The sequence below is a fragment of the Pinus tabuliformis genome, chromosome 9 (assembly GCF_031772625.1).
Source record: "Pinus tabuliformis cultivar Carrire ecotype Pingquan chromosome 9, CPIR1, whole genome shotgun sequence".
Taxonomy (NCBI): Eukaryota; Viridiplantae; Streptophyta; class Pinopsida; order Pinales; family Pinaceae; genus Pinus; species Pinus tabuliformis.
This window is the reverse complement of record NC_142307.1, coordinates 75,736,103-75,752,142: the sequence shown is the minus strand read 5'-3', so window position 1 is coordinate 75,752,142 and position 16,040 is coordinate 75,736,103. Positions and strand designations below refer to the sequence as shown.

The window sequence follows — 16,040 nt, the reverse complement described above, 5'->3', positions numbered from 1 at the left end:
TTATAATTTCATGTCATATGGTTGCAAGTAACATGGATCACTACTTCTATCTTAATAAGAATGATCAAGATAAAAAGGATCTCCTCCCCTGAAAGGATAAATTCACACTAGATGAAATCAACATAATATGTCTTCATATGAAGTATGAGGAGGTTGAATACAATTAAGAGACTCCGATTGAAGTATCTTCTTAATGGAATGTGTGAGGAAGGAAGATATCATGACATATGAAACCACGATGAAGGCAATCAACATCCAAAAGACCAAGAATATTTGACTAGGAAATCACATAGAAGGATACGAAGGCTCTGATAAAAATCTGAAAAGATGAAGACCCTTAACAATGGAGATATTTGGGAGATGTGTCAACATGTATGCTGGATGTAAATACTTACAGGAAGATGTCATGATGAAGAGCCATCTAGTAAGGTATGATTTGATTTAATATTATATTTTGATTTCTTGAATAATATATGAATGATTTCATGCAGGAACAAGAGCTGTAAGTACAAGTACAACTAACATTCATGTGGTGGATAGAAATTCTTCAAAGAAACATGATGAGGAAGAAGTAGCCACATGAAGAAGGTTCCATATATGTATAAAGAACACCACTTTCCATGAATAAAGGAATTACATGACAGACTAAGAAGGAAAGTGATCAATTGTTGTTTCCCTACAAGAAAAAAGCTCGACTAAATTTCATGAAAACCAGGAAAACAAATTGATCAAGTAGCTGAAGGACCCATGAAGAAGAAGTTGTTGATTAAAAGTGTAGGTTTTAACCCCGTACATAAATTACCTACATGCAAATTCTAAAACATAGAAAATAGACAATGCGAGAGCATAACACATAAAACACATATACACAAAGATTTTCCCCTTGATCCCAAAACCAGGACTACCAATTTGATTTTTCATTTTATTCCTTTCAATGTTACAATACATATTTATACATGTCGAAGCATCCAATACCATGGACCAAAAACCATCACGTCCAAAACCATGGACAAAGAACCATAGGTAGGTTCACCCAACCTAATATAGGGTCCAAAAAAAAATTTCCCAGGGTGATGCCCTAGATCCCTTAGAGGGGGGCTACCTGCCCCCCTCAAACCCCCCCTGTCACCCCCCCGTTATGCAATCGGTGCAATGAAGGGGGGGCTTCGGCCCCCCTCTAATCCCGTGGTTCACTACGTAAGTTAATCATGGAAAGAATATAACACAACCAAACATTTTCCCACTTGTTGTTTTCTTTCCACAGGGGGTCACATGAGAGCTTAGTCATTTTTCTAGCCCTGAAATGCCCATTGTTTCTCTACACCAGGAGAACTTCTCAGAGCTCACAGATTTTGTCAATGCATCTGCAGTATTCTTCAAAGTGTCCACCTTTACTAGCAACACCTTTTTGTCTTCTATCATATCCCTCACAAAGTGATACCGAACATCAATGTGCTTTGTATTTGAATTATAAGCAAGGTTCTTTGCCAAGAAAATTTCACTTTGGCTATCACAGTCTATCCTTATAGCTCCCTGTACTAACCCCATACTTGAACACAATCTCTGCAACGAAACTGCTTCCTTGCTTGCATGAGTGGCTGCCATGTATTTTTCCTCTATAGTTGATAGTGCCACTATAGATTGTTTCTTACTCATCCAACTGACTGCACCTCCAAATAGGTTAAACACAACCACTTGTAGATCTTCTCTGATCCAAATCTCCAACCTAGTCTGCATTAACAAAGCCATGGATATCCAAGACTTTGTCTAATCCTGGTATTCCTTGGTAGCACAAGCCATAATCACTAGTGCCATGCAAATACTTGAAAACCTGCTTCATTACTATCCAATGCTCCTTCCCTGGTTTTGACATAAACCTACTCAATACTCCCACTGCATGTGCAATGTCTGGTCTAGTACAGACCATTGCATACATCAAGCTACTGAATGCACTTGCATATGGAACACAGGACATATCCTCTTCCTCTTCTTGTGTCTTGGGACATTGTTCAACATATAACTTTACACCTACAAGAATATGAACCTTCACTGGTTTACTATCCTACATATTAAACCTCTGCAGTATTGTCTCGACATACTTCCTCTAGTTTAAGAAGATCTTCCTCTTTGTCCGATCTCGTTTAATTTCCATGCCCAAAATATAGTTTGTAGCACCAAGATCTTTCATGTCAAATTTGGAGGACAATTGGGCCTTCAAATCCTGGATAATTTCTTTGTCATTTCCAACCAACAACGTATCATCCACATACAAGATTAGATAAATAACATGGTCACCAATTAATTTAAAATACACACAATGATCTGCTTTGCTTTTGGTGAAGCCAAGTCCCCGTATAAATGTATCAAATTTCTGATACCACATCCTTGGTGACTGTTTTAACCCATACAGAGACTTCTTTAACTTGCATACTAGTTCTTTCTTACCCTTCACCGCAAAGCCTTCAGGTTTCTTCATGTAGATCTCCTCTTCCAGATCCCCATGAAGAAACACTGTTTTCACATCCATATGTTCTACCTGAAAATCAAAAGCAACAGCAACAAATAAAAGTAATCTAATAGAAGTTACCTTGGCAACAAGAGAAAAAATATCACCAAAATCAATTCCTGGCACTTGGGAATAACCTTTTGCTACCAATCGAGCTTTGTATTTCTCTAGCTTTCCTTCTGCATTTGTCTTCTTCTTGAACACCTGTTTGTTGCCAATGGGTTTCCTTCCAGCCGGACACTCCACTAGATCCCAAGCCTCATTTTTGTGCAAAGATGTCATTTCATCAACCATAGCCTCTTTCCAGAGTTTTCCATTCCCTTACTTTATTTCTTCCTTCACAGTTCTAAGATCATCATCAGTAATAGATAAAGAAAAATCTGAACAGAAAGCAGATGGACTATACCTTTCTGGCTGCCTTCTTTCTCGAACTGATCTTCTTACACCTGGAGTTTGTGGCTCTTCATCTTCTGATTCCTCCTCTGCTGTAGAGTCTGATTCTTCCTCCTTTAGCTCAAACTCTATCTTCTCAGGTTCCTTTGGTTGGACTTCATGTTTAATAACATCTTTCACCTCTCTGACCACCACATCTCAGCTGTACACAACCTTCCTTGTTGCTGGGTTCCAAAGCTTATAACCCTTTAAACCATCCTTATACCCAATAAAGATGCACTTTTTAGATTTATTATCCAACTTTGTTCATTTCTCCTTTGGAACCTGTACATATGCATCACACCCAAATACCCTCAAATGTGAAAGAGAGGGTTTCTTACCAATCCATACCTCTTGTGGAGTCTTATCCTCCAACGCTAATGAAGGTGATCTGTTGACTAGGTAACATGCTGTCTCCACCACCTTTGCCCAGAATTCCTGTCCTAACTTGGCACCACTAAGCATGCTTCTTTCCCTTTCCATCAACATCTTGTTCATTCTTTCTGCAACTCCACTTTGTTGAGGTGTATATGGAGTAGTCTTTTGCCATGCTATACCACACTTCTTACAGAATTCTTCAAATTCCTTACTGCAAAACTCTACACCGTTATTTGTTCTCAGCACCTTTATCTTCTTCTCTATCTAGTTTTCCACTAGAGCCTTAAATTCTTTAAACCTGTCAAAGACTTCAGATTTCTTCTTAAGGAAATATATCCATGTATTCCTTGAGAAGTCATCTATAAATGATACATAGTACACAGACTTACCCAGTGATGGAACCTTCATAGGTCCAAACACATCACTGTGCACAAGCTCTAATATCTGTTTCGCCCTCTTACCGCCAGAGGGGAAACTCACCCGATTCTGCTTCCCATATACACAATTTTCACAGAAATAAAAATCCAGAGAGCTATTACTCATACCTTCTACCATACCTTTACCATGAAGTATTCGAAGGCCCTTCTCTCCAATATGTCCAAGCCTTTGATGCCACAACATGGTCTTCTCTCCAGAGACCACTAGATTTTATGCTCCACTTTTAGGAACCACATAACTTTTGCAGCCATCAACAAAATTGCTACCTTGCAGCTTGTGCAGAGTTCCAGTCCAAACTCCACGCATCAATACCAGTGCTCCCCGAACCATCTTGCAGGTATCCTTCTCGAACACTATTTTTACACTTGCATCATCCAACTTGCTTACAAAAATCAGATTTCTGGCCAATGTAGGAATATGTAGAAGACCCGGAAGTGTTCTAACCCCTCCACCTTGCAACTTCAACTTTACTTTTCCGCGACCAACGATTCTAGCCTTCCTATCATCCCCTAAGAAGACATCACCACCATCGTATTTCTCATACTCGCAGAACCACTCTCTATGGGGAGTGAAGTGAAAGGATGCACCTGAGTTAATCAACCATGCCTCATGATCTACATCTGTACTTGAAGAAGCCAAGTAAACATCCCCACCTTCATTTGAAGTGGTTTTCGCCTTTGCAAAAGGAGCATCATCGGATCCCTTTCCTTTGTCAGGAGCTTTAGATTTACAATCCCTTTTGTAGTGCCCTTCCTTTCCGCATTTCCAGCACACCACCTTTATAGGTTTTCCTGGAGATTTAGATCTCCCACTCGATGACTTATTTTTGTTTCTATTCTGGGATCGTCCTCGTACAGACAAGGCATCACCATTTTGGCTCTCCACATTTTTCCATCTCATCTCCTCCATCAGCAAGGATGAGACTATTTCATCAAACTGCAAGGCAGTTGCATTGCTACCTATTGCAATAACTAGAGAACATAACAAACTAATGCACTTATCTTCATCTGAAATTTTGATATCAACAGATGATAACTGACTTACCACAATATTAAACGCATTCAGATGCTCTGTCACCGAGTCTCCATCTTTCATCCTCAGTTTATACAGCTTTTTTCGCAGGAATAGTTTATTCACCAGAGACTTAGATTGGTACAAAGTCCCTAACTTGTCCCACAAAGCCTTCATCATAGCTTCCCCTGATACATTTAGCAATACTGAATCTGAGACACACAATCGTATTGTGCTCTTTGCCTTATGATCCAACTTCTTCCATTCTTCATCGGTCACCCTCGTTGGTTTAGTACCCAGATCTACCATGATCCATTGATATTTATCCACCAACAGATCCTCCATCTTGAGTTTCCAGAACTCAAAACTCTGACCATTAAATTTCTCAATCTCTATCTTTCCACTGCTTGCCATCTTGTTTTACCACTAGAATCGATCTCGCAGATCTCCCACTAAATAGGGTCTACCACAGGCGTGAGCGAAACCCCTTAGCAACAAAGGCATCCCCTTGAAGCCAAAACAACTCTGATACCAAATGTAGGTTTTAACCCCGTACAGAAATTACCTGCATACGAATTCTAAAACACAAAAAATAGACAATGCGAGAGCATAACACATAAAACACATATACACAGAGATTTTCCCCTGGATCCGAAAGCCGGGACTACCAACTTGATTTTTCATTTTATTCCTTTCAATGTTACAATACATATTTATACATGCCGAAGCATCCAATACCATGGACCAAAAACCATCGCGTCCAAAACCATGGACCAAAAACCATAGGTAGGTTCGCCCAACCTAATATAGGGTCCAAAAAAAAAAATCCCGCGGCATTGCCCCGAACCCCATAGAGTGGGGCTACCTGCCCCCCTCAACCCCCCCGCTGTGCAATCAGCACAACGAAGGGAGGGCTCTGGCCCCCCTTTAACCCCCTGGTTCACTACGTAGGTTAGTTGTGGAAAGAATATAACACAACCCAACAAAAAGGAGAGTCCCTACATAAAAGGGCGCTTAGAAAAGTTCCTAATAAATAGGGAGCTTGGGAAATTTTCCGGTCAGAGGGAACTTGGGTACATTCCTTTACAGGAATGGGCATATCTTCCCTAGTTAAGAGGGAGAGATAGACACAACATTCTTGTCTTCACCTGGGAAGAAATAATGGAACAATTGGGTAATCATTTAGTATTCAATGCCTCTTTGAGGATATGTAGGGAATCCAAGATAAGAGTAGGCAAGAGAAAAGATATTATTTGAGGGTTGGGAAACCAAGATAAGAATAGTCCTAGAAGGTCATACTCAGTGAACACCCGAGTGGGTATGTACCTTGAGAGACAATGATGAAGGTGTCTATAGTCATTGGTCTCACCAACATTGTGCTATGATCTGATGAGAGATGGAGTTGTCAGTCAAGGCCTTCCTGTGTGTTATCTCAAAATCAGACCCTGATAGGCTGCTGGTCAGGTTGACTCTAAGTAACTATTTCAAACCTACTTTAGGCTAAGGCTTAGCCTCCTCAACCTGAGAGGGCTCTCTCTAGATGGGTTAATGATTTTGATCAAGATAAGATGGCTAACTCTTGTGAAACAACTATAACAAATATGAATGCTGGAAACATATTAAACAACTATCCATTGGGCCTATGGAGTCAACAACACCTCAACATAACAAAGATCTTGACCTTACATGGAAGTCAGGGCATTCAGCATTTAAATACTCAGAACATACATTCATATAGAACCACGCAGTTTATAGATGCATACAGGAAATCAGAGCACATTCAGTGAATTCTGAGTGATTATACATCCATACCACTGCAAACAATACTAAGGAAAGGACATCATCACACATTCTGAGTATAAGAAATCCTTCATGAATCCTGAGAAGTAAAATCAAAATTATATTACTGAAATGAGTCTTTACATAAGCCGAAAACAAGCTGTGTCATAAAATTTTCCAACCCTGATTACATTGTTGTTTCAACTATATATAGAGCTCTTCCACCTAACTAAGGTTCCTCCTCCAGCGTGAGGGGAACTCCAATTCTGCCTATGATGACACCTACTAACACTTTAACTAACTAATAATTACAACTGACTACTAATTAACAGCTCTGGAATCCTAAAACAATTAAGATTCTAATTCTACTAGATCTTCTAGACTTCTAAATCAAATAGGACTCTAATTCCATAACAACCTTGGTCTACAATCATTTTCGTTCTCTCACATCTGGTTCCCTTCTGGCGGTGGCTGTGATGGACCTTTAATGCTTCATGTTACTCTTCGATATCATATGTTTTCCAATGCCCTGAAACATAGGAAACTGCCCCTGTTTGTCGGTCCTCGGTTTGCCTCAAAATGTTCGAATCCAAAGAAGCATGCCTTTTATCCTTTAATTACCCAAAATGGAGCAGACTGCCACGTCCTTGATGTGCTGTAAGCCTTTCCCATGTACCTGTGTGATGACAAAACCTTTCAAAAAATTTGCTGCTGTTCATGGCTTAAGCACCTTACTCCCTTGATCATTTTGACAGGATTTGCTTGCAACTTTTCAAGAAACAGATATTTCTCCTGAGGAAAAGATGTAATGACACCAATAACACCATTCACTGTTCCAAATATAACCGTATGAATCTGGCTACAAGAACATCATTCAGAACTGAACCCTTCCCTAGAAGCATGCCATTTGGTGTAATATTGAAGTCATTTGTAGCTCGAGTGACAACTCGAAGGTACTCAGATATGTTATTGAAATAGCCCTGTAGATAAGAGTCTCTTGGAAGTACCACTTGTTGCTCTAAACCTGGTTTAAGCCTTGTAGTTAATGCAATGCTTGCAAAAGCAAAACCACTGAACACCAATAGGACTGCAACTTTCACTGCTGGTATGCTTAGTACAGGTGCATGGATATTCTTCATGTACTGCACCAAAAGGCCAGGTTTTTGGTGCCTCCTGCCCAAATTATCATGTTCAAGTTCAGTTGTTGATGGACTAACTCTAATGCAAGGAAAGCAATCAACTCTGTTTCCTTCTGTTCTTATCAAATCAAATGTCATAAGAGGAACAAATGCAGTCACTTGCCGTAAGAAGTACCGAAAGATCCAAGTACCGAAAGGACAACAACAATAACCCCTGACAAACCAAGTAACACCTTCGATGAAACATAAAGAAGTGAAAAGTGTGGTGAAATATCACCCTGTGTCACTGATATGTAGGCAAACATGACAATGTAGCTGATCAATATGATTATAGCATCAGCAGTGCTCTCCCTCTTAAGTTCTTCATGCACAGAACTTTCTGCAGAAATTGCAAGAGTAAGATTGTGCAATTTTGCCATTGGAATAATCTCTTCTTTCACTAAATGAATGAAAGAATTCTCCCATGCTAACGCTTTTCCATTTTCATGTCCTGTCTTGTCTACAGCATTATTAACAGGATATGTGATAACAAATGCAGTAGCTTGTGAATAGTTGCTTCCCTTGTAACCCCCTAATATTGTGTTTGGGTCAACAGGAGCATGATATGAACTCAAGCATGGCTCCGAAGATGTGTAATGCTCAAAGCAAAACAACGCATGTGAAGACCCTTCATAATCATCAAACAGTTCTGGTTTCATTTTATAGTATTGTAAAACAGTTTGACTAGCACACTCCTCACCAACCGGCTTCATGCAGATATCCTTTAGAGATACCAATGATCCAGAGTAGTTTCCTTGAATTCTATCCACCTTTTTCTGCATTTCAAATAATAACTTGATGTTCTTCTCTGTCACAATACTTGGAGCTGGATTATCTTCTGAAAGAGGAATAGTAGCCAAGATAAGCTGTTCTGTTCTTCTTCCAGTCTTTCTCCATATTTCGCTTGCTTCTACAGTTCTTGGTAGGCCATTGGAATAACATGGAATGGTTCTCTGTCTTCCCATTTCACTTTCTGCCTCATCTGCTTCAGATCTTGATCATCAAATATTCCATGATGAGCTTTGGTTGTTCCTTCTTTCTTGGACAACTTACCAATCAGGGTCTTGATAAACGTAGGCCTCTCAGTTTCATGAAAGCAGAAACAAGTGCTTTATGAAAGGACTCCATGCTTTCATGTATGTTATCCACTGTAACTGTATTCCAACCAAGAGCTCCTTCAATCCTTTCAATCCCCACTTACCCTCTTAACACGCCGCTTTACTGTCTTGACACCTGAACGAAGCACTAAATTATCCACATTGGCCTTACGTTCACACTTCTGGTCTTCACTCTGCCCCTTTGCTCAAGTTTTCCAAAAAGCTCCTTATCGTAGCTACTGTGCAAATCCACACAATAGAACATGGACCCATGCCAATCCAGCCCCAATTCGGCGTATTTCAGATGGCCAAGTCATAATAAATATTTATCTTTCTGCGAAATCTGCATTGACTTTAATACAGTTTTATCCTGGTTGTGATATCACTGCGACATATAGGGCATGTAACAATGTTCTGTCCGCAGTCATAACAGGTCTGATGACCGCATCCAAAAGCAAGATCTTTAGCATTCATCAGGCAGATTGGACACAGTTGAGCATCCTGTGTATCCTTGGCTTCTGGAGGAGCAGATCCTGCAAAGGAATCAACACAACGATTTCGGGAGCTATTTGTTTGGAAACTGTCTGCACGCTGATATTGTTGCCTTGCAGCATGATTATCATTGCCAAGTGCTGGCGGAAGAGGAGACCTATCAGGCATATTGCCTCTGCGGCGACCCAGTATTTGAAGATCCCGTGTGGCCTTGTAATGAGATGGTATTTCCATAAGTGATGCAAGGGCAAACTCAGTCTCCTTCCTAGATTTAGCAACATTCTTTGACATAATCTCTGTAAAGTTCACACACTGTAAGTTGTCAAATGCTCGAGTTGGAATATTATCATCAAACTGCCGCATCATGTTTATTTTGGTGTTGAACACCACTCTGCTTTTTGCAAGGTATCTTATTTTCATGGTCCTGAACTTGGTACAAAACTTCCATGGCGATACACATTTTCTTGTCTCTTCTTTCAATTTCTCGACTACTTCATCCCAGAACCCTTTGTGAGTCTTGAAACATGTTACATCTTTTGCCGAACTCACACCATGTAAACTGCAATTCACGCTCACTGATTGGCTTTGCAAAGGAACGACGTGGCATCGAAAGCACCTGATCACGGAGTTGCTTCAGTATTGAGGTATAGCTCTCAAGCTGGATCTTTGTTAAATCATCTGACACCCTTGAGGGCCAGCTTCATCTTTATTTGGTTGAGACGGGGTTTCATTCAGCACATCCAAATGATCATTGTATTGGAGCCGTGATGGAAAATACTGAACAAACCTATTCTTCCTGAAAGAAGATGAATTGAAATAAAGTGGAAGCGCTTTTCTCAAACACAAAACATTGTACCAAGAAAACTTCTGTTCACGTAACTTTGTGTGAATGAACACTGGATCAGCCAAAAACTCAGTTGAATGATCCTGTAAAGTGTCCCGCTCCTCTCTGTCAGATGCTATATTTGAACTTTGTGAATAGGCACCTATTCCAGTTGAAGGGGAATTCAGAAGAGATGGGTCTGGTATCCCCTGCTTTAGCATATCAACCGTTAGCATGAGTCTCCAGAGACTGATATCATGAAGACCCTCTGTCACAAACAACAACACATGGCAGACTGAAGCAAGGAAAACGCCAAGCTAGAAAGTGCCCTGAATACCCATTAACTCATGAGCCAACTCAGCTGATAACTGCTCTCCACTTAAAACAGAAATCGAAGAAGATGCACTAAATACAGGCCTCATCATTTCCGCCAAAACAGATGCACTAAATACAGGCTGAGTGTTAAGGAGAATAAACCGCTCAACCGACATCCTCAGTTCAGTGCCAACACTACAATGCCTTGCCATCGCTCTAATTTCTTCTGATTGCACTGGTACTATTTTGAAAAGCCTGATTGATCGACCAAATCCGCAGAGTAAAATACAACTGCAACACGTACCAATACCAAGACACCTCACGACCTAATGATGAGGATAAGCGGTCGGATATGATCGACGAAGTATATAGGCTGACAACTATTGATGGATTTTGCTGGATATGACAGCTGTGAAATATTTGCTATGGATTCAAACAAATCCCCAATTTCGTAGCGCAGCCAGTGCAAAATATGAATTATGCGCTACGAAATCACCTAGACAATTTCAGCTTTGAAACGAGTTTGGACATATGATATCCATGTGAGATGTGAGACCAATGATAGACTAAAACAGAGAATTGACCCCTTTGTACATACCAACAATACTCTTCACAAGACTCCTATTCAAACTATTTAGACTCTAAAACCAGATGAAAAGACTAGACCCAAAATTGACACCAACCCTTTGACAAACAATCGAACTGATGTGAACAATTTAAAAATTTTTCTTGAGTGATAACAGTGACTCCACTTGGGATAGTGTGCTACTGTAGTACACTAAGAACTCATAGGTCCAGTGCTTTATCTTTTTTATTACAAACAGAAATTTTCTTGACAAACATCCCTTTCCAGCGTCTTGGGCCTTCACCTCGGGCTTAAGCTTGATGATCACTGTAGGAGAAAGAAATCTATATCTACTGAAAAAAAATATGCTCAGTCAACCTTGAGCTTATTTGCATTTTCCTACCTACCTACCCTAACAATTCAAATTTCTTTCAGCTCAATCACTGTGAAATTTCCAATGTAGCCAATCATTTGTCTTATCTGATATTTGAGTTTTTTGACTGCATCGGAGTTCAGAGCCACTATGATATTGTGATGACCGTTGCCATTGAAATTGCCTCTGATCTTCATAGAAAAACTAAAACACTGGAGAGTAAAACTCTTCCATGTAGTCAGCTATAGGATCCCAGAATACATGATCAGCTTGATGGTTCTCGTAACTTTCTGGCTGTGAAAACTGATCTTCAACAACAGTGTACAGTTCCTCAATCGTGAAAGAGAAAGGAAGCAACACTCTCTCCTTATGTTCTGACATAGGAACCTTTTGAAAAGGATGATCACAACCATGAAGACTATATGATTGAATTTGACCTTGTAGACCTTCAATGTCTTTCTCAATTAGCAACTTCATTCAAAAATTTCATCTTATCCTCTACCTTACACTCAAATGATTTTAGCTACGAGGACAAGGACAAAGAAAAATTTTCATCTGTTTCTCCATTACTATGATCATTATTCCATTGTTTGAAACCTTGAATTGAAGGATATTTTGCCACCAACTCTGATCTATCTATCCATTCCTCCAAAAACATAAACCAAAAGTCTTCAAATGACTTAATGGATTTGGCAGGAAAGCTTTCAATCCACTGTTTGCATTTCCCTTGAAATGAATCATAGAACAACATAATGCAAACATCTTCATTTTTAACTCTAAGAAGCTCGATAAAATCACAGAACTCAGATAGATGCTTCAAAGTTAAACTCAAATCTTCTCCGTTGAATTTTGGACCATTCCTTAGAAAATATGCATCCTTGGGAAAATGATTTGGGAAACCATGAATTCCTGAAAAATTTATGCATGCATACCTTGAAATAAGAATGGTAGCATCTGGGTCCTTCATAACTTCAGTGGAATCACCATGAATGTATGAATTTCGAATTCTTCAACAATGGAGTCGCCAAGGTAGATTTGCAGCCTCAAAAAGATGTCTGAGCTCCTGCTACCTTCAGAAGTTCAGCCATTGATTTCGGGAATGAATAATCTTCAATCTCCCGGCAGACGCACCAAAATTTTATCTCAAAATCAGACCCTGATAGGCTGCTTGTCATGTTGACTCTAAGTAACTATTTCAAACCTACTTTAGGCTGAGGCTTAGCCTCCTCAACCTGAGAGGGCTCTCTCTAGATGGGTTAATGATTCTGATCAAGATAAGATGGCTAACTCTTGTGAAACAACTGTAACAAATATGAATGCTGGAAACATATTAAACAACTATCCATTGGGCCTATGGAGTCAACAACACCTCAACATAACAAAGATCTTGACCTTACATGGAAGTCAGGGCATTCAGCATTTAAATACTCAGAACATACATTCATATAGAACCACACAATTTATAGATGCATACAGGAAATCAGATCACATTCAGTGAATTCTGAGTGATTATACATCCATACCACTGCAAACAATACTAAGGAAAGGACAGAATCACACATTCTGAGTATAAGAAATCCTTCATGAATCCTGAGAAGTAAAATCAAAATTATATTACTGAAATGAGTCTTTACATAAGCCAAAAACAAGCTGTGTCATAAAATTTTCCAACCCTGATTACATTGCTGTTTCAACTATATATAGAGCTCTTCCACCTAACTGAGGTTCCTCCTCCAGCGTGAGGGGAACTCCAATTCTGCCTATGATGACACCTACTAACACTTTAACTAACTAATAATTACAACTGACTACTAATTAACAGCTCTAGAATCCTAAAACAATTAAGATTCTAATTCTACTAGATCTTCTAGACTTCTAAATCAAATAGGACTCTAATTCCATAATAGCCTTGGTCTACAATCATTTTCGTTCTCTGACATCTGGTTCCCTTATGGCGGTGGCTGTGATGGACCTTTAATGCTTCATGTTACTCTTCGATATCACATGTTTTCCAATGCCCGGAAACATAGGAAACTGCCCCTGTTTGTCGGTCCTCGGTTTGCCTCAAAATGTTCGACTCCAAAGAAGTGGAGCAGACTGCCACGTCCTTGATGTGCTGTAAGCCTTTCCCATGTACCTGTGTGATGACAAAACCTTTCGAAAAGATTTGCCGCTGTTCATGGCTTAAGCACCTTACTCCCTTGATCATTTTGACAGGATTTGCTTGCAACTTTTCAAGAAACAGATATTTCTCCTGAGGAAAAGATGTAATGACATCAATAACACCATTCACTTTTCCAAATATAACCGTATGAATCTGGCTACAAGAACATCATTAAGAACTGAACCCTGCCCTAGAAGCATGCCATTTGGTGTAATATTGAAGTCATTTGTAGCTCGAATGACAACTCGAAGGTACTCAGATATGTTATTGAAATAGCCCTGTAGATAAGAGTCTCTTGGAAGTACCACTTGTTGCTATAAACCTGGTTTAAGCCTTGTAGTTAATGCAATGCTTGCAAAAGCAAAACCACTGAACACCAATAGGACTGCAACTTTCACTGCTGGTATGCTTAGTACAGGTGCATGGATATTCTTCATGTACTGCACCAAAAGGCCAAGTTTTTGGTGCCCCCTGCCCAAATTATCATGTTCAAGTTCAGTTGTTGATGGACTAACTCTAATGCAAGGAAAGAAATCAACTATGTTTCCTTCTGTTCTTATCAAATCAAATGTCATAAGAGGAACAAATGCAGTCACTTGCAGTAAGAAGTACCGAAAGATCCAAGTACCGAAAGGACAACAACAATAACCCCTGACAAACCAAGTAACACCTTCGATGAAACATAAAGAAGTGAAAAGTGTGGTGAAATATCACCCAGTGTCACTGATATGTAGGCAAACATGACAATGTAGCTGATCAATATGATTATAGCATCAGCAGTGCTCTCCCTCTTAAGTTCTTCCTGCACAGAACTTTCTGCAGAAATTGCAAGAGTAATATTGTGCAATTTTGCCATTGGAATAAGCTCTTCTTTCACTAAATGAATGAAAGAATTCTCCCATGCTAACGCTTTTCCATTTTCATGTCCTATCTTGTCTACAGCATTATTAACAGGATATGTGATAACAAATGCAGTAGCTTGTGAATAGTTGCTTCCCTTGTAACCCCCTAATATTGTGTTTGGGTCAACAAGAGCATGATATGAACTCAAGCATGGCTCCGAAGATGTGTAATGCTCAAAGCAAAACAACGCATGTGAAGACCCTTCATAATAATCAAACAGTTCTGGTTTCATTTTATAGTATTGTAAAACAGTTTGACTAGCACACTCCTCACCAACCGGCTTCATGCAGATATCCTTTAGAGATACCAATGATCCAGAGTAGTTTCCTTGAATTCTATCCACCTTTTTCTGCATTTCAAATAATAATTTGATGTTCTTCTCTGTCACAATACTTGGAGCTGGATTATCTTCTGAAAGAGGAATAGTAGCCAAGATAAGTTGTTCTGTTCTTCTTCCAGTCTTTCTCCATATTTCGCTTGCTTCTGCAGTTCTTGGTAGGCCATTGGAATAACATGGAATGGTTCTCTGTCTTCCCATTTCACTTTCTGCCTCATCTGCTTTAGATCTTGATCATCAAATATTCCATGATGAGCTTTGGCTGTTCCTTCTTTCTTGGACAACTTACCAATCAGGGTCTTGATAAACGTAGGCCTCTCAGTTTCATGAAAGCAGAAACAAGTGCTTTATGAAAGGACTCCATGCTTTCATGTATGTTATCCACTGTAACTGTATTCCAACCAAGAGCTCCTTCAATCCTTTCAATCCCCACTTACCCTCTTAACACGCCGCTTTACTGTCTTGACACCTGAACGAAGCACTAAATTATCCACATTGGCCTTACATTCACACTTCTGGTCTTCACTCTGCCCCTTTGCTCAAGTTTGCCAAAAAGATCCTTATCGTAGCTACTGTGCAAATCCACACAATAGAACATGGACCCATGCCAATCCAGCCCCAATTCGGCGTATTTCAGATGGCCAAGTCATAATAAATATTTATCTTTCTGCGAAATTTGCATTGACTTTAATACAGTTTTATCCTAGTTGTGATATCACTGCGACATATAGGGCATGTAACAATGTTCTGTCCGCAGTCATAACAGGTCTGATGACCGCATCCAAAAGCAAGGTCTTTAGCATTCATCAGGCAGATTGGACACAGTTGAGCATCCTGTGTATCCTTGGCTTCTGGAGGAGCAGATCCTGCAAAGGAATCAACACAACGATTTCGGGAGCTATTTGTTTGGAAACTGTCTGCACACTGATATTGTTGCCTTGCAGCATGATTATCATTGCCAAGTGCTGGCGGAAGAGGAGACCTATCAGGCATCTTGCCTCTGCGGCGACCCAGTATTTCAAGATCCCGTGTGGCCTTGTAATGAGATGGTATTTCCATAAGTGATGCAAGGGCAAACTCAGTCTCCTTCCTAGATTTAGCAACATTCTTTGACATAATCTCTGTAAAGTTCACAAACTGGAAGTTGTCAAATGCTCGAGCTGGAATATTATCATCAAACTGCCGCATCATGTTTATTTTGGTGTTGAACACCACTCTGCTTTTTGCAAGGTATCTTATTTTCATGGTC

The 16,040-nt window shown here is 39.8% G+C and overlaps 2 pseudogenes; both read right to left on the bottom strand.

Moving 5' to 3' along the window:
* Nucleotides 1-9,173: 9,173 nt before the first annotated feature.
* LOC149147184 (E3 ubiquitin-protein ligase RGLG2 pseudogene) lies at nucleotides 9,174-9,677 on the bottom strand (annotated as a pseudogene).
* A 5,801-nt stretch (nucleotides 9,678-15,478) lies between these two features.
* LOC149147183 (E3 ubiquitin-protein ligase RGLG2 pseudogene) lies at nucleotides 15,479-15,982 on the bottom strand (annotated as a pseudogene).
* Between the last annotated feature and the right edge of the window lie 58 nt (nucleotides 15,983-16,040).